This window comes from Scylla paramamosain, chromosome 15 (assembly GCF_035594125.1).
Source record: "Scylla paramamosain isolate STU-SP2022 chromosome 15, ASM3559412v1, whole genome shotgun sequence".
NCBI classification, from domain to species: Eukaryota; Metazoa; Arthropoda; class Malacostraca; order Decapoda; family Portunidae; genus Scylla; species Scylla paramamosain.
The window spans coordinates 147,601-166,174 of record NC_087165.1 but is presented as its reverse complement, the minus strand read 5'-3'; the positions used below and the strand labels follow the sequence as shown (position 1 = coordinate 166,174).

The 18,574-nt window shown below is 46.1% G+C and overlaps 1 protein-coding gene across 2 annotated transcripts in view; it reads right to left on the bottom strand.

Moving 5' to 3' along the window:
- LOC135107258 (uncharacterized) overlaps positions 1–18,574 on the bottom strand; it is an 80,053-nt gene that overhangs the window by 18,348 nt on the left and 43,131 nt on the right. The gene's annotated exons all lie outside the window — the stretch shown is intronic.

Sequence of the window (18,574 nt, the reverse complement as noted above, 5' to 3'; positions counted from 1 at the left end):
AATTTTGAGGGAAAGTTAGTGCAGGAACTATGCAAGTATTACCATGTAGCCAAGTCTCGTACCACCCCGTATCATCCTCAAGGAAATGGGATCTGTGAGAGGTTTAACCGCACCTTACATGGGATGTTAGTTACCCTTGGTCAGGAACAGCGGGAGCATTGGCCTAGGCACTTGTCAAGCCTCACTGCCATCTATAATACCACACCCCATGCTGTCACTGGTTTTTCACCCCATTATTTGTTGTTTGGTGTGGAGCCCCATTTACCTTTGGATAGGTTCTGTGAGGAAACTGATAGTGAGCCTACTAACCATAGCATGTGGATTAGGAAGCTCAGAGAGACACAGGAGGCTGCTTGGAAAGCAGCTAAGTTGAACATCAAGAGTTACCACAATACCAATAGGTGGAAGCGTCAGGAGCAAGGAAAAGCAGAGCCATTGAGGGTGGGACAAAGAGTGTTGCTAAGGGACAATGCAGTACTAGGTAGGAGGAAGATTCAGCCTAAGTTTGCAGCTGAGGTGTGGGAAGTTGAGGAGGTGTTGGATGGGGTGAGTGGGGTGTATAGGGTCAGACCAGAAGGTGAGTCCGGCTGTAGTAAGGTGTTACATCGCAGTAACTTGCGTCCTTGGAATGGCAGTGAGGGCCATGCAGGGACAAGTAATGAAGTGCCAGCAGGGACAAGTAATGAAGGGCCAACAGAGGAGGAAGAAGTAGAAATGCCAGATATGACAGAAGTGTTAAAGCGCTTTGGGTTTCCAGAACCGGACTCAGAGGAACAAGTGGACTCAGTGGTTGAGCAGGAGGGAGAGGATGCCCCAGGGCCTGGTGAAGAGCCAGATGAACAGAGTGGTGAAGGCTCAGAGCAGGTTAAAGGGGTTCAGGCCCCTCAACTCAGGAGGTCTAGTAGGATTGCTGAAAGGGGTGCAACGGGTTCGTCTTGTGTTGGCTGTGGGGATTGTGCATGAGGGCATGCACAAAGTTCAGGGGGGGTGAGTGTAAGAAGTTGAAGTGGGCGCGCCTGCGAGAGGCTCACAGACTAGTCAGCGAGTCCCGCCAAAACGAGTCTTAAGGCCCTGGAGGTTTGTTGTTGTGGGAATTTTGGCGGGAGAGGCGAGCGAGAGAGAGACAGGGTGCAGAGTAGTGGTGGATTTGCCATTTGATTTGCAGGTATGTTATTGGGATTTGTTGTATTCTTTCATGGTGAAACAGTGTACATTGGGGGACATTATTGGGAGATAGGGTGGTGATTTGTACGCTTGGTTGGCAGGAGTTTGGTCTTGGCAGTGTGCTGTGGGACGTCAGTGAGGTGGCACCGTAGCAGATACTGTGAACTAAGGAGGCTGCAGTGAGGAATTTGCTGTCCCTGGCTGCTATGGTGTTAGTACCGCCGTGCATGGAGGAAGAGCTGCAGTACTTCAGGGTAGTGGTAGTGGTGTACCTTCAGCGCCTTGGGTCGGTGTGCGGTTGGGCCTATAGGGTGTGAGGGTCCTGGGGGTACTGGTTAGGGTGGGACAGTGTCAGTGGCATATAACATTTCTTGTGTTGGTGCGTGAAGTGTTTATTTCTCCTGTTTATTTGTATGTGGATTTACCCATTTTCTCATGGGATCAGGTATTTTGGAGTGCCAGCAGTGTGGCCTCTAAGAGTGTTAAGCACTCATATTTTATTTGTGTTTTCTTTATTATGTACTCATTTGTGTTTTCTTTATTATGTATTCAATCATTAAATTTTTAAATTGTGGCCCAGGTTTCTGTGAACCTAAGCAGGAGGTTTAAATTAATCAGTGGGTTCTTGTGGTGAGTGCTTGGTGAGCCTAATTAAGGTAGGTTAACTGTGCCCTAGTTTTGCACTCATTACAATTGGTAGCAGAGCGTAGTTCTATGCCCTTTTGGGGAAATTGTTTCAAACTCCTGCTTGGGTCCAGTGCTTTTGGCAAAATCCACTTAAGTGTTAGTGTGGCACTACTCCTGCACAATGGAGGATTTGTTGTGTTTGGGTGATGTTGATGGCCAAGGTGTAGCTGGGGTTAAAGTTGAGTGCAAGGAGGAGAGCAGGGAGGTGGAAGTGACCCCAGAGGTAGTTGATAAATTAATCAGTAGCAATGCTCAGTTATCCCAAGCAGTGGCACAACTGTGTAATAAGTTTGACCAAATGGGGCACATGCAAAACATGGTGTGGTCACGTCCTGTGCCCACTATTGGAAAATTCTCTGGAAGGGTACGGAGGGCCAGTGAGTTGGATGACTGGGTAGAGGATGCCACAGAGAAAATAAAGCAGCTGGGATTACAGGGCTCTGAGGGAGTGTCATACCTGTGTGGGTTCTTGGAAGGCCCAGCCCGTCGAAGGGTCCGCAACAGTACTGTGAAGACTGTGTCTGACCTTTTTGATTGTTTGAGGTCTGCTTTTGGACCAGAACTGAATTATACAGACTTAGAAAAACAGCTGCATGCTCGGGTTCAACAGCCAGGTGAAGGAGTGTGGGAATTTGCTGATTCTCTGGGTGTTATTGTGGATAAAATGTACAAAGTGAGAGACAAGGGAGATAAAGAACGGCAATGGCTGCTAACTACATGGTTCTGTAGGAATTTGAGAGACAGAAAAGTAGGAGTGAAGTTGGGAAAATGGTGGGAAAAGCACCAGCCTGTGAAGTGGGAGGACATGGTTCAGCGAGCAGCAGACCAAGTGAGTGAGGCTGAGCGGATTGTGAAGGAAGAAGCAGAGTTAGTGAGTGGGAAAAAGCCAGAGAGAGTTGTGAGGAGTACCCTTTCTTCACCATCTTGCTCCTTGTGTGGACAACATGGACACTTGGGATATCAGTGTGAACGGTTCAAGGAGTTGGTGTCCAAGACAGCGGGAAACGGGAGTCCTTGAGAACAAGGGGCCAGCTCTCAAGGCCTGACGACAGGGCCCCCACTACAGCTCAGATAAGGAGTGTGACTAATGTGACCGAGGAACGGAATGATGTAAAAAGAGGGAAAGTTAAGTTGTTTGGAAAGACTCTGAGGATAGATGCGTTGGTGAATGGTATACCTGTAAGTGCTATGGCTTATTCTGGTGCTGAGGTCAGTCTGGTGACAGAGGAATGGTACAAACAGCACCTCCTCCCCAAGCAAGCTGTGATCTATGGGATGGACATTCGGATTACAGATGCAAATGGGAGGGAAATTCCCTGTTTGGGTTATGTGAAGGTGAATGTGGAAATTGAGGGAAAAAGTGTTAAAGACTGTGGACTTTTTGTGAAAGGTGGTGGTGGGGAGAGTGGTGTGGTGCAGGGCACTACATTGCCAGTGTTGTTTGGGATGAATGTGTTGAAGGGAGCCGTGCACCTGGGGCTAACTGAGAAGTGGGGCAGGTGTGTCCGTGCCATTGAGGCAAAATTGAGGGTGACACAACAGCCTCTGGGGTTTGCTGTAATTCAGCAGCAACAGGATTTAGTAATCCCGGCTGGTACCAGAAGAATAATGAGAGTGTTTGTGGAAAGTTTACAGGAAGTAGATGTAGATAGTGTGGTGTTGGAGCCCTTAGTGCCTGGTGAGGGCTACTGGGTGCCTGAAGGTTTGTGTATATTTCCCAGTTATACCAGAGTGGTTAAGGGTGAAGGATGGCTGTCAGTGGGTAACCTGGGACAAGCAGATGTGCAATTCAGGCCACAGTGGAAGGTAGCCAAAGTTTCTCATGGAAGGGAGGTTACTGTGGGAAGAGCTCACACACACACAGTAGCTCAGACTGCACCTCCTTCAGTGGTTAAGGAGTTCAAGGACAGACTAGGGGTGCAGGTTGATGAGAGTCAGCTTGATTCAGCACAGTTGGAGAGACTGGATGGATTGATCCATGAGTACGGAGATGTGTTTGCTGAAAACGAGCAGGATTTGGGATGTGCTACTGGAGTGGAGCATGAAATTCACCTCAATAGTGCAGTGCCCATTCGCCTTCCATACAGACATATTCCTCCCCCATGTATCACTGAGGTTAAAGCTCATGTAAAGGGACTGTTGGAACAGGGAGTGATAGAGGAGAGTGTGAGCCCATATGCAGCCCCAATAGTGATGGTGAGGAAGAAAGATGGTTCGCTGCGACTTTGTGTTGATTATCGAAGGCTGAACGAGGTGACAGTGAAAGATGCCTTCCCATTACCAAGGGTACAAGACACACTAGATGCATTAGCCGGGGCGCAGTATTTTTCTTCTTTTGATTTAGCTGCAGGTTATCATCAGATTCTTGTGCGGGCAGAAGACCGGCCCAAGACTGCTTTTGTAACACCATTTGGCCATTATCAATATGTGTGCTGTCCTATGGGGTTATCCAATAGCCCAGCAACATTCCAAAGGTTTATGGAGTATGTGTTTAGCGATCAGGTTTTTGTGACTCTTTTGGTGTATCTGGATGATTTGTTGGTGTTTGCTCGGAGTGTGGATGAGCATCTGGATAGACTGGAGGGAATGTTGAAGCTTTTGAGGAAACATGGGCTGAAGTTGAAACCTTCCAAATGCCACATACTAAAGCCCCAGGTTAGGTACCTTGGATTTATCATTTCTAAGGAGGGAATTAATACAGACCCAGAGAAAATACGGGCTGTACAGGAGTGGCCAGTTCCGCGCACTGTTAGGGAGGTCAGGGCATTTGTCGCATTCTGCTCCTTTTACAGAAGGTTTGTGAAAAATTTTGCGAAGGTGGCTGCTCCGTTGCATGCTTTGATGAGTGGTGATTCTAAGGCAGCAGTGAGTGATTATTGGGGGAAGGATGAGGCCAGAGCATTTGCCTTGTTGAAAGAGAAGTTAAGTCAGGCTCCAGTGTTGAAAAGTGCAGATTACAGCAAGCAGTTTGTGGTGGAGACAGATGCTAGCTTTGAAGGACTGGGAGCAGTTTTATCTCAGGAGCATGATGGGAGGTTGCATCCGGTGGCTTTTGCAAGTAGAGGTCTCAGAAAGTCAGAGCGGAACATGAGCAATTACAGCTCTAGGAAGTTGGAGCTGTTGGCTCTGAAGTGGGCAGTGACAGAGCAGTTTAAGCACTATCTGGTGGGTGGACATTTTATAGTGCTGACGGATAATAATCCACTGGCACATTTGAACTCTGCCAAGCTTGGGGCAGTGGAGAGTAGGTGGCTGGGTGACTTGGGAAGGTTTGATTTTGAGGTGAAATACCGGCCAGGGAAGGAGAATGGTAACGCGGATGGATTGTCGAGGAGGCCCCAGGAATTGATTGAGGGAGGGGAGGAAGAGAAGGAGATATGGGAAACCAGTCCTAACACCTCGGTGAAAGGGGTGGCTGTGATGCAGGTATGGCGTGGTGCCAGTAAGGAGCAGCTTAGGGATATGCAACAGTCTTGTCCAGTTGTAGGGAAGTTGTGGAGACAAATGATTGGTAGAGTGAGGCCAGCAGAACTAAGGCAGTTGCTACAAGTAGAGGAGTTTAGGCAATGGTGGAGAGTGAGAGGGTCCCTCATTATGAGGCATGGGGTGATCTACTGGCGTGGAAGGGAGACAGATTCTAGGAAGTGGAAAGTGGTGTTGCCAGTGAATCAGAGACAAGAAGTGCTTAAAGCCGCTCATGATCAGTGGGGTCATCAAGGGGTTGCTAGAACAACGTCACTAGTGAAGGATAGGTTTGCTTGGCCAGGACTACATGAAGACATCAAATTGTATGTGGCAAAGTGCAAAGTCTGTGTCATGGGGAAGGAGGAGGGTGTGCGGGCCAAGACTAAGTTGGGTACGTTGGAAGCCAACCGCCCCTGGGAAGTGTTGGCTGTTGACTTCACTTTGCTGGATCCGGCCAGGGATGGCAAGGAAAATGTATTGGTGGTGACGGATGTGTTTAGCAAGTTTGCCCTGGCCTTTCCTACTAAAAACCAAAAGGCAAGCACAGTAGCCAAGATCTTGGTGGAGGAGATTTTTCACCGTTTTGGTTGCCCAGAAAGGGTACATAGTGACCAGGGTAGGAATTTTGAGGGAAAGTTAGTGCAGGAACTATGCAAGTATTACCATGTAGCCAAGTCTCGTACCACCCCGTATCATCCTCAAGGAAATGGGATCTGTGAGAGGTTTAACCGCACCTTACATGGGATGTTAGTTACCCTTGGTCAGGAACAGCGGGAGCATTGGCCTAGGCACTTGTCAAGCCTCACTGCCATCTATAATACCACACCCCATGCTGTCACTGGTTTTTCACCCCATTATTTGTTGTTTGGTGTGGAGCCCCATTTACCTTTGGATAGGTTCTGTGAGGAAACTGATAGTGAGCCTACTAACCATAGCATGTGGATTAGGAAGCTCAGAGAGACACAGGAGGCTGCTTGGAAAGCAGCTAAGTTGAACATCAAGAGTTACCACAATACCAATAGGTGGAAGCGTCAGGAGCAAGGAAAAGCAGAGCCATTGAGGGTGGGACAAAGAGTGTTGCTAAGGGACAATGCAGTACTAGGTAGGAGGAAGATTCAGCCTAAGTTTGCAGCTGAGGTGTGGGAAGTTGAGGAGGTGTTGGATGGGGTGAGTGGGGTGTATAGGGTCAGACCAGAAGGTGAGTCCGGCTGTAGTAAGGTGTTACATCGCAGTAACTTGCGTCCTTGGAATGGCAGTGAGGGCCATGCAGGGACAAGTAATGAAGTGCCAGCAGGGACAAGTAATGAAGGGCCAACAGAGGAGGAAGAAGTAGAAATGCCAGATATGACAGAAGTGTTAAAGCGCTTTGGGTTTCCAGAACCGGACTCAGAGGAACAAGTGGACTCAGTGGTTGAGCAGGAGGGAGAGGATGCCCCAGGGCCTGGTGAAGAGCCAGATGAACAGAGTGGTGAAGGCTCAGAGCAGGTTAAAGGGGTTCAGGCCCCTCAACTCAGGAGGTCTAGTAGGATTGCTGAAAGGGGTGCAACGGGTTCGTCTTGTGTTGGCTGTGGGGATTGTGCATGAGGGCATGCACAAAGTTCAGGGGGGGTGAGTGTAAGAAGTTGAAGTGGGCGCGCCTGCGAGAGGCTCACAGACTAGTCAGCGAGTCCCGCCAAAACGAGTCTTAAGGCCCTGGAGGTTTGTTGTTGTGGGAATTTTGGCGGGAGAGGCGAGCGAGAGAGAGACAGGGTGCAGAGTAGTGGTGGATTTGCCATTTGATTTGCAGGTATGTTATTGGGATTTGTTGTATTCTTTCATGGTGAAACAGTGTACATTGGGGGACATTATTGGGAGATAGGGTGGTGATTTGTACGCTTGGTTGGCAGGAGTTTGGTCTTGGCAGTGTGCTGTGGGACGTCAGTGAGGTGGCACCGTAGCAGATACTGTGAACTAAGGAGGCTGCAGTGAGGAATTTGCTGTCCCTGGCTGCTATGGTGTTAGTACCGCCGTGCATGGAGGAAGAGCTGCAGTACTTCAGGGTAGTGGTAGTGGTGTACCTTCAGCGCCTTGGGTCGGTGTGCGGTTGGGCCTATAGGGTGTGAGGGTCCTGGGGGTACTGGTTAGGGTGGGACAGTGTCAGTGGCATATAACATTTCTTGTGTTGGTGCGTGAAGTGTTTATTTCTCCTGTTTATTTGTATGTGGATTTACCCATTTTCTCATGGGATCAGGTATTTTGGAGTGCCAGCAGTGTGGCCTCTAAGAGTGTTAAGCACTCATATTTTATTTGTGTTTTCTTTATTATGTACTCATTTGTGTTTTCTTTATTATGTATTCAATCATTAAATTTTTAAATTGTGGCCCAGGTTTCTGTGAACCTAAGCAGGAGGTTTAAATTAATCAGTGGGTTCTTGTGGTGAGTGCTTGGTGAGCCTAATTAAGGTAGGTTAACTGTGCCCTAGTTTTGCACTCATTACAATTGGTAGCAGAGCGTAGTTCTATGCCCTTTTGGGGAAATTGTTTCAAACTCCTGCTTGGGTCCAGTGCTTTTGGCAAAATCCACTTAAGTGTTAGTGTGGCACTACTCCTGCACAATGGAGGATTTGTTGTGTTTGGGTGATGTTGATGGCCAAGGTGTAGCTGGGGTTAAAGTTGAGTGCAAGGAGGAGAGCAGGGAGGTGGAAGTGACCCCAGAGGTAGTTGATAAATTAATCAGTAGCAATGCTCAGTTATCCCAAGCAGTGGCACAACTGTGTAATAAGTTTGACCAAATGGGGCACATGCAAAACATGGTGTGGTCACGTCCTGTGCCCACTATTGGAAAATTCTCTGGAAGGGTACGGAGGGCCAGTGAGTTGGATGACTGGGTAGAGGATGCCACAGAGAAAATAAAGCAGCTGGGATTACAGGGCTCTGAGGGAGTGTCATACCTGTGTGGGTTCTTGGAAGGCCCAGCCCGTCGAAGGGTCCGCAACAGTACTGTGAAGACTGTGTCTGACCTTTTTGATTGTTTGAGGTCTGCTTTTGGACCAGAACTGAATTATACAGACTTAGAAAAACAGCTGCATGCTCGGGTTCAACAGCCAGGTGAAGGAGTGTGGGAATTTGCTGATTCTCTGGGTGTTATTGTGGATAAAATGTACAAAGTGAGAGACAAGGGAGATAAAGAACGGCAATGGCTGCTAACTACATGGTTCTGTAGGAATTTGAGAGACAGAAAAGTAGGAGTGAAGTTGGGAAAATGGTGGGAAAAGCACCAGCCTGTGAAGTGGGAGGACATGGTTCAGCGAGCAGCAGACCAAGTGAGTGAGGCTGAGCGGATTGTGAAGGAAGAAGCAGAGTTAGTGAGTGGGAAAAAGCCAGAGAGAGTTGTGAGGAGTACCCTTTCTTCACCATCTTGCTCCTTGTGTGGACAACATGGACACTTGGGATATCAGTGTGAACGGTTCAAGGAGTTGGTGTCCAAGACAGCGGGAAACGGGAGTCCTTGAGAACAAGGGGCCAGCTCTCAAGGCCTGACGACAGGGCCCCCACTACAGCTCAGATAAGGAGTGTGACTAATGTGACCGAGGAACGGAATGATGTAAAAAGAGGGAAAGTTAAGTTGTTTGGAAAGACTCTGAGGATAGATGCGTTGGTGAATGGTATACCTGTAAGTGCTATGGCTTATTCTGGTGCTGAGGTCAGTCTGGTGACAGAGGAATGGTACAAACAGCACCTCCTCCCCAAGCAAGCTGTGATCTATGGGATGGACATTCGGATTACAGATGCAAATGGGAGGGAAATTCCCTGTTTGGGTTATGTGAAGGTGAATGTGGAAATTGAGGGAAAAAGTGTTAAAGACTGTGGACTTTTTGTGAAAGGTGGTGGTGGGGAGAGTGGTGTGGTGCAGGGCACTACATTGCCAGTGTTGTTTGGGATGAATGTGTTGAAGGGAGCCGTGCACCTGGGGCTAACTGAGAAGTGGGGCAGGTGTGTCCGTGCCATTGAGGCAAAATTGAGGGTGACACAACAGCCTCTGGGGTTTGCTGTAATTCAGCAGCAACAGGATTTAGTAATCCCGGCTGGTACCAGAAGAATAATGAGAGTGTTTGTGGAAAGTTTACAGGAAGTAGATGTAGATAGTGTGGTGTTGGAGCCCTTAGTGCCTGGTGAGGGCTACTGGGTGCCTGAAGGTTTGTGTATATTTCCCAGTTATACCAGAGTGGTTAAGGGTGAAGGATGGCTGTCAGTGGGTAACCTGGGACAAGCAGATGTGCAATTCAGGCCACAGTGGAAGGTAGCCAAAGTTTCTCATGGAAGGGAGGTTACTGTGGGAAGAGCTCACACACACACAGTAGCTCAGACTGCACCTCCTTCAGTGGTTAAGGAGTTCAAGGACAGACTAGGGGTGCAGGTTGATGAGAGTCAGCTTGATTCAGCACAGTTGGAGAGACTGGATGGATTGATCCATGAGTACGGAGATGTGTTTGCTGAAAACGAGCAGGATTTGGGATGTGCTACTGGAGTGGAGCATGAAATTCACCTCAATAGTGCAGTGCCCATTCGCCTTCCATACAGACATATTCCTCCCCCATGTATCACTGAGGTTAAAGCTCATGTAAAGGGACTGTTGGAACAGGGAGTGATAGAGGAGAGTGTGAGCCCATATGCAGCCCCAATAGTGATGGTGAGGAAGAAAGATGGTTCGCTGCGACTTTGTGTTGATTATCGAAGGCTGAACGAGGTGACAGTGAAAGATGCCTTCCCATTACCAAGGGTACAAGACACACTAGATGCATTAGCCGGGGCGCAGTATTTTTCTTCTTTTGATTTAGCTGCAGGTTATCATCAGATTCTTGTGCGGGCAGAAGACCGGCCCAAGACTGCTTTTGTAACACCATTTGGCCATTATCAATATGTGTGCTGTCCTATGGGGTTATCCAATAGCCCAGCAACATTCCAAAGGTTTATGGAGTATGTGTTTAGCGATCAGGTTTTTGTGACTCTTTTGGTGTATCTGGATGATTTGTTGGTGTTTGCTCGGAGTGTGGATGAGCATCTGGATAGACTGGAGGGAATGTTGAAGCTTTTGAGGAAACATGGGCTGAAGTTGAAACCTTCCAAATGCCACATACTAAAGCCCCAGGTTAGGTACCTTGGATTTATCATTTCTAAGGAGGGAATTAATACAGACCCAGAGAAAATACGGGCTGTACAGGAGTGGCCAGTTCCGCGCACTGTTAGGGAGGTCAGGGCATTTGTCGCATTCTGCTCCTTTTACAGAAGGTTTGTGAAAAATTTTGCGAAGGTGGCTGCTCCGTTGCATGCTTTGATGAGTGGTGATTCTAAGGCAGCAGTGAGTGATTATTGGGGGAAGGATGAGGCCAGAGCATTTGCCTTGTTGAAAGAGAAGTTAAGTCAGGCTCCAGTGTTGAAAAGTGCAGATTACAGCAAGCAGTTTGTGGTGGAGACAGATGCTAGCTTTGAAGGACTGGGAGCAGTTTTATCTCAGGAGCATGATGGGAGGTTGCATCCGGTGGCTTTTGCAAGTAGAGGTCTCAGAAAGTCAGAGCGGAACATGAGCAATTACAGCTCTAGGAAGTTGGAGCTGTTGGCTCTGAAGTGGGCAGTGACAGAGCAGTTTAAGCACTATCTGGTGGGTGGACATTTTATAGTGCTGACGGATAATAATCCACTGGCACATTTGAACTCTGCCAAGCTTGGGGCAGTGGAGAGTAGGTGGCTGGGTGACTTGGGAAGGTTTGATTTTGAGGTGAAATACCGGCCAGGGAAGGAGAATGGTAACGCGGATGGATTGTCGAGGAGGCCCCAGGAATTGATTGAGGGAGGGGAGGAAGAGAAGGAGATATGGGAAACCAGTCCTAACACCTCGGTGAAAGGGGTGGCTGTGATGCAGGTATGGCGTGGTGCCAGTAAGGAGCAGCTTAGGGATATGCAACAGTCTTGTCCAGTTGTAGGGAAGTTGTGGAGACAAATGATTGGTAGAGTGAGGCCAGCAGAACTAAGGCAGTTGCTACAAGTAGAGGAGTTTAGGCAATGGTGGAGAGTGAGAGGGTCCCTCATTATGAGGCATGGGGTGATCTACTGGCGTGGAAGGGAGACAGATTCTAGGAAGTGGAAAGTGGTGTTGCCAGTGAATCAGAGACAAGAAGTGCTTAAAGCCGCTCATGATCAGTGGGGTCATCAAGGGGTTGCTAGAACAACGTCACTAGTGAAGGATAGGTTTGCTTGGCCAGGACTACATGAAGACATCAAATTGTATGTGGCAAAGTGCAAAGTCTGTGTCATGGGGAAGGAGGAGGGTGTGCGGGCCAAGACTAAGTTGGGTACGTTGGAAGCCAACCGCCCCTGGGAAGTGTTGGCTGTTGACTTCACTTTGCTGGATCCGGCCAGGGATGGCAAGGAAAATGTATTGGTGGTGACGGATGTGTTTAGCAAGTTTGCCCTGGCCTTTCCTACTAAAAACCAAAAGGCAAGCACAGTAGCCAAGATCTTGGTGGAGGAGATTTTTCACCGTTTTGGTTGCCCAGAAAGGGTACATAGTGACCAGGGTAGGAATTTTGAGGGAAAGTTAGTGCAGGAACTATGCAAGTATTACCATGTAGCCAAGTCTCGTACCACCCCGTATCATCCTCAAGGAAATGGGATCTGTGAGAGGTTTAACCGCACCTTACATGGGATGTTAGTTACCCTTGGTCAGGAACAGCGGGAGCATTGGCCTAGGCACTTGTCAAGCCTCACTGCCATCTATAATACCACACCCCATGCTGTCACTGGTTTTTCACCCCATTATTTGTTGTTTGGTGTGGAGCCCCATTTACCTTTGGATAGGTTCTGTGAGGAAACTGATAGTGAGCCTACTAACCATAGCATGTGGATTAGGAAGCTCAGAGAGACACAGGAGGCTGCTTGGAAAGCAGCTAAGTTGAACATCAAGAGTTACCACAATACCAATAGGTGGAAGCGTCAGGAGCAAGGAAAAGCAGAGCCATTGAGGGTGGGACAAAGAGTGTTGCTAAGGGACAATGCAGTACTAGGTAGGAGGAAGATTCAGCCTAAGTTTGCAGCTGAGGTGTGGGAAGTTGAGGAGGTGTTGGATGGGGTGAGTGGGGTGTATAGGGTCAGACCAGAAGGTGAGTCCGGCTGTAGTAAGGTGTTACATCGCAGTAACTTGCGTCCTTGGAATGGCAGTGAGGGCCATGCAGGGACAAGTAATGAAGTGCCAGCAGGGACAAGTAATGAAGGGCCAACAGAGGAGGAAGAAGTAGAAATGCCAGATATGACAGAAGTGTTAAAGCGCTTTGGGTTTCCAGAACCGGACTCAGAGGAACAAGTGGACTCAGTGGTTGAGCAGGAGGGAGAGGATGCCCCAGGGCCTGGTGAAGAGCCAGATGAACAGAGTGGTGAAGGCTCAGAGCAGGTTAAAGGGGTTCAGGCCCCTCAACTCAGGAGGTCTAGTAGGATTGCTGAAAGGGGTGCAACGGGTTCGTCTTGTGTTGGCTGTGGGGATTGTGCATGAGGGCATGCACAAAGTTCAGGGGGGGTGAGTGTAAGAAGTTGAAGTGGGCGCGCCTGCGAGAGGCTCACAGACTAGTCAGCGAGTCCCGCCAAAACGAGTCTTAAGGCCCTGGAGGTTTGTTGTTGTGGGAATTTTGGCGGGAGAGGCGAGCGAGAGAGAGACAGGGTGCAGAGTAGTGGTGGATTTGCCATTTGATTTGCAGGTATGTTATTGGGATTTGTTGTATTCTTTCATGGTGAAACAGTGTACATTGGGGGACATTATTGGGAGATAGGGTGGTGATTTGTACGCTTGGTTGGCAGGAGTTTGGTCTTGGCAGTGTGCTGTGGGACGTCAGTGAGGTGGCACCGTAGCAGATACTGTGAACTAAGGAGGCTGCAGTGAGGAATTTGCTGTCCCTGGCTGCTATGGTGTTAGTACCGCCGTGCATGGAGGAAGAGCTGCAGTACTTCAGGGTAGTGGTAGTGGTGTACCTTCAGCGCCTTGGGTCGGTGTGCGGTTGGGCCTATAGGGTGTGAGGGTCCTGGGGGTACTGGTTAGGGTGGGACAGTGTCAGTGGCATATAACATTTCTTGTGTTGGTGCGTGAAGTGTTTATTTCTCCTGTTTATTTGTATGTGGATTTACCCATTTTCTCATGGGATCAGGTATTTTGGAGTGCCAGCAGTGTGGCCTCTAAGAGTGTTAAGCACTCATATTTTATTTGTGTTTTCTTTATTATGTACTCATTTGTGTTTTCTTTATTATGTATTCAATCATTAAATTTTTAAATTGTGGCCCAGGTTTCTGTGAACCTAAGCAGGAGGTTTAAATTAATCAGTGGGTTCTTGTGGTGAGTGCTTGGTGAGCCTAATTAAGGTAGGTTAACTGTGCCCTAGTTTTGCACTCATTACATATATATATATATATATATATATATATATATATATATATATATATATATATATATATATATATATATATATATATATATATATATATATATATATATATATATATATATATATATATATATATATATATATATATAGTAGTATTAACCCTAAGTGTCTTGACACCCCATCCTCAACTTACTAACTTCTGCAACATTTGTGTTCTTAGATCTAATTTTCAATCTGCAGAACACCTCTCCTCTACTAAACCTCATCTTCTTTTCCTTGTTGAAACACAGGTGTCTGAGGCAACTGCCACTAGCCCCTTTTCTATTGCTTCCTCTTTCTCTATCCTCATTTTTCAATCCAAAGCTGGATGTTGCATCTATGTGCGCAACAACTTGACCTGCTCTTGTGCCCATGCTCTTGAATCTTCTGAGTTTTCCACCATCTAGCTATGACTACAGAGTCAGAGAAGGAGGCAGTAGACACCTGCTGAAACGATAATTACTCCCAGTGAGGTTTAAAGCACTGTTCAGGGGAGTGCTGTGAACTTATCATTAAACCCAGCTGTGACCTCACTGAACGTTTCCCTTTGTGTCTCACAACACAAGGGGGCAGTCACAGCCTGCCCTCTAAAGATAACTCTCTTTCTCCACACAAAGCTACAAGCACCTAATAACACACACACCCTTCACTCAAAAATTTGAAAATCATCATGGCGACTCCTACACCAACCTCGGAGTCCCCATCTGGGGAGGGGACCATAAATGTCCCCAGGTTGGACTGCCTTTCTGTCGACGACCCTAAGTGTCTTGACACCCCCCTTAACTTTTTCTTCATTAACTTCTGCAACATTCGCGGTCTAAGATCTAATTTTCAATCTGTAGAACACCACCTCTCCTCTTCTGAACCTCATCTTCTATTCCTCACTGAAACTCAGGTGTCTGAGGAAACTGACAGTAGCCCCTTTTCTGTTCCCTCCTACTTTCTCTATCCTCATTTTCGATCCAAAGCTGGATGCTGCATTTATGTGCACAATGACTAAACCTGCTCTCGTGCCCACGCTCTTGAATCTTCCGAGTTTTCCACCATCTGGCTACGACTACAGAGTCACTCTCATACTAAATTTATCTGTGCTGTATACCTCTCACCTAACTCCTCTGACTATAAGAAATTCTTTGACTACTTAACTTCCAAAGTGGAGCACATTCTGACCCTCTTCCCTTTTGCAGAGATCTCCATTCTTGGAGACTTCAATGTTCACCACCAGCTTTGGCTTTCCTCTCCCTTCACTGACCATCCTGGTGAACTAGCCTACAACTTTGCTATCCTCCATGACCTAGAGCAATTGATGCAACACCCTACTTGTATTCCTGAACATCTTGGAGATATGCCCAACATTCTTGACCTTATCCTGACCTCTAATCCTTTTGCTTATGCTGTCACCCTTTCTTCTCTGTTGGGCTCCTCCAATCACAGTCTCATATCTTTATCTTGTCCTATTGCTCCAATCCCTCCTCAGGATCCCCCTAAGCGAAGGTGCCTCTGGCGTTTTGCCTCTGCTAGTTGGGGGGATCTGAGGAGGTATTTTGCTGATTTTCCTTGGAATGACTACTGCTTCCGTGTCAGAAACCCGTCTTTGTGTGCTGAGCGCATAACAGAGGTGATAGTGTCTGGCATGGAGGCATACATTCCTCATTCTTTTTCTCGTCCTAAACCTTCTAAACCTTGGTTTAACACAGCTTGTTCTCATGCTATACATGATAGAGAGGTGGCCCACAAAAGGTACTTAAGCCTTCCATCACCAGAATCTCATGCACCTTATATTTCTACCTGGAACCATGCCAAGTTTGTTCTCCAACTAGCCAAAAACTCCTTCATTAACAGAAAATGTCAAAACCTTTCAAGATCTAACTCCCCTCGTGATTTCTGGCATCTAGCCAAAAATATCTCCAATAACTTTGCTTCTTCTTCTTTCCCTCCTCTATTTCAACGAGATGGCACCACTGCTATCACATCTATTTCTAAAGCTGAACTCTTCGCTCAAACCTTTGCTAAAAACTCTACCTTGAACGATTCTGTGCTTGTTCCTCCCTCTCCTCCACCCACTGACTACTTCATGCCACGTATTAAAATTCTTCGCAATGATGTTTTCCATGCTCTTGCTGGCCTTAACCCTTGGAAGGCTTATGGACCTGATGGGGTCCCTCCTATTGTTCTCCGAAAATGTGCCTCCGTGCTTGCACCTTGCCTATTCAAACTCTTTCAGCTCTGTCTGTCAACATCTACCTTTCCTTCTTGCTGGAAGTTTGCCTACATTCAACCTGTTCCTAAAAAGGGTGACTGTTCTAATCCCTCAAACTACTATCCTATTGCTTTAATTTCCTGCCTATCTAAAGTTTTTGAATCTATCCTCAACAGGAAGATTCTTAAACATCTATCACTTCACAACCTTCTATCTGATCGCCAGTATGGGTTCCGTCAAGGTTGCTCTACTGGTGGTCTTCTGGCTTTCCTTACTGAGTCTTGGTCATCCTCTTTTAGAGATTTTGGTGAAACTTTTGCTGTTGCCTTGGACATATCAAAAGCTTTTGATAGAGTCTGGCACAAAGCTTTGATTTCCAAATTACCCTCCTACGGTTTCTATCCTTCTCTCTGCAACTTCATCTCAAGTTTCCTTTCTGACCATTCTATTGCTGCTGTGGTAGATAGTCACTGTTCTTCTCTTCTGTCCTGTCACCCTATTATTCCCATCAATCATTCATCCCTTTCTCTAGTAAACTCTGGAACTCCCTGCCTGCTTCTGTATTTCCACCTTCCTATGACTTGAATTCCTTCAAGAAAGAGGTTTCAAGACACTTATTCATCAATTTTTGACCACTGCTTTAACCCTTTTATGGGACTGGCATTTCAGTGGGCATATTTTTTTTATTGGATTTTTGTTGCCCTTGGCTAGTGTCCTTCCTACATAAAAAAAAAAAAAAAAGAAAGAAAAAATGAAAAAAAAATAAAAGAAAAATAAAAATATTTATGCTGTATACCTCTCACCTAACTCCTCTGACTGTAAGAAATTCTTTGACTACTTAACTTCCAAAGTGGGGTATGTTCTCTCTTCCCTTTTGCGGAGATCTCCATTCTTAGAGACTTCAATGTTCACCACCAGCTCTGGCTTTCCTCTCCCTTCACTGACCATTGTGGTGAAATAGCCTTTAACTTTGCTATCCTCCACGACCTAGAACAACTGGTTCAACACCCTACTCATATTCCTGACTGTTTTGGAGATATACCCAACATTCTTGACCTTTTCCTAACCTCTAACCTCCTGCTTGTGTGGTTACACTATCATCTCCATTGGGTTCCTCCAATCACAATCTCATCTTGTCCTATTGCTCCAATCTCTCCTCAGGATTCTCTAAAGTGGAGGTGCCTCTGACATTTTGCCTCTGCTAGTTAGGAGGACCTGAAGAGGTATTATGCTGATTTTCATTAGAATGACTACTGCTTCCATGTCAAAAACCCATCTCTGGGTGCTGAGTGCATAACAGAGGTGATAGTGTCTGACACAGAGCCATACATTTCTCACTCTTTTTCTCAACCAAACCAAACCTTCGTTTAACACAGCTTGTTCTCGTGCTATACATAACAAGAGAGGTGGCCCACAAAAGGTACATGAGCCTTCCATCACCTGAATCTCATGGACTTTATATTTCTGTCTGGAATGATGCTAAGTTTGTTCTCCAATTACGCAAAACTCCTTTATTAATAAAATGTGTCAAAACCTTTCAAGATCTAACTCACCTTGTGACTTTTGGCACCTAGCCAAAAATATCTCCAATAACTTTGCTTCTTCTTCTTTCCCTCCTTTATTCTAACCTGATGGCACCACTGCCATCTCATCTACTTCTAAAGCTGATCTCTTCTCTCAAACCTTTGCTAAAAACTCTACCATGGATGATTCAGAGCTTATTCCTCCCTCTCCTCCATCCTCTGACTGCTATACTCGTATATATATATATATATATATATATATATATATATATATATATATATATATATATATATATATATATATATATATATATATATATATATATATATATATATATATATGAGTGAAATCTCAGTTTTCAAACTTAATTTGTTCCTGGATGCTGTTTGAAATCCGAAATGCTAAAAAATTGAAACTATTTTCCCCAAAGGAATCAATGTAAAACAGAATAATCTGTTCTCAGACACCTGTCCACCATGTCTCGACGGGTAATGACCAACTCTCTCATTGCTAAGATGGCCGCTTCACAATATATCCAGCTTAGAAATTTTTTTCTCCAGAAAAGATGTATTGAATGAACTTAGTGACACAAAACTCATCAAAGGATATTCTTCAGACCATGCAGGCATTCTCTTTGTCACCAATCAAGTGAGGAAAGCCTTACAGAGTGACACAGAGAGGAGTAACCCACTCACTACCAAAATAAAGATGATCATAACACTTAGACATCTTGCTGCTGGGAAAACCTACTGGGAAAATGCAGTTGTGGAGTAGTGATGACATTGTGGGTTATAGAGAGAGCTGCAGAAGGCTCAGGATTACTCCCGAGTGCCAAAACTTATTTGTTTACATCGGGATTCTTCAAAAGGATCACATTTAACTTATTTCAAAGATTGAATTACTGTCTTATACCCTCTATGTCTCTCCTCCAAATATATAAAAATGAAGAATATATTTATAGAAACTATGAATTATTAATAAATGGCAGCTTCTGCTGTTTTGTAATATTTGAAATGAAGAAACTTTGTTAAAAAATCGAATTACGGTACCAAGTATGAGTTAAAATTTTTGTTCGAAAACCAAAGTTGCTCGAA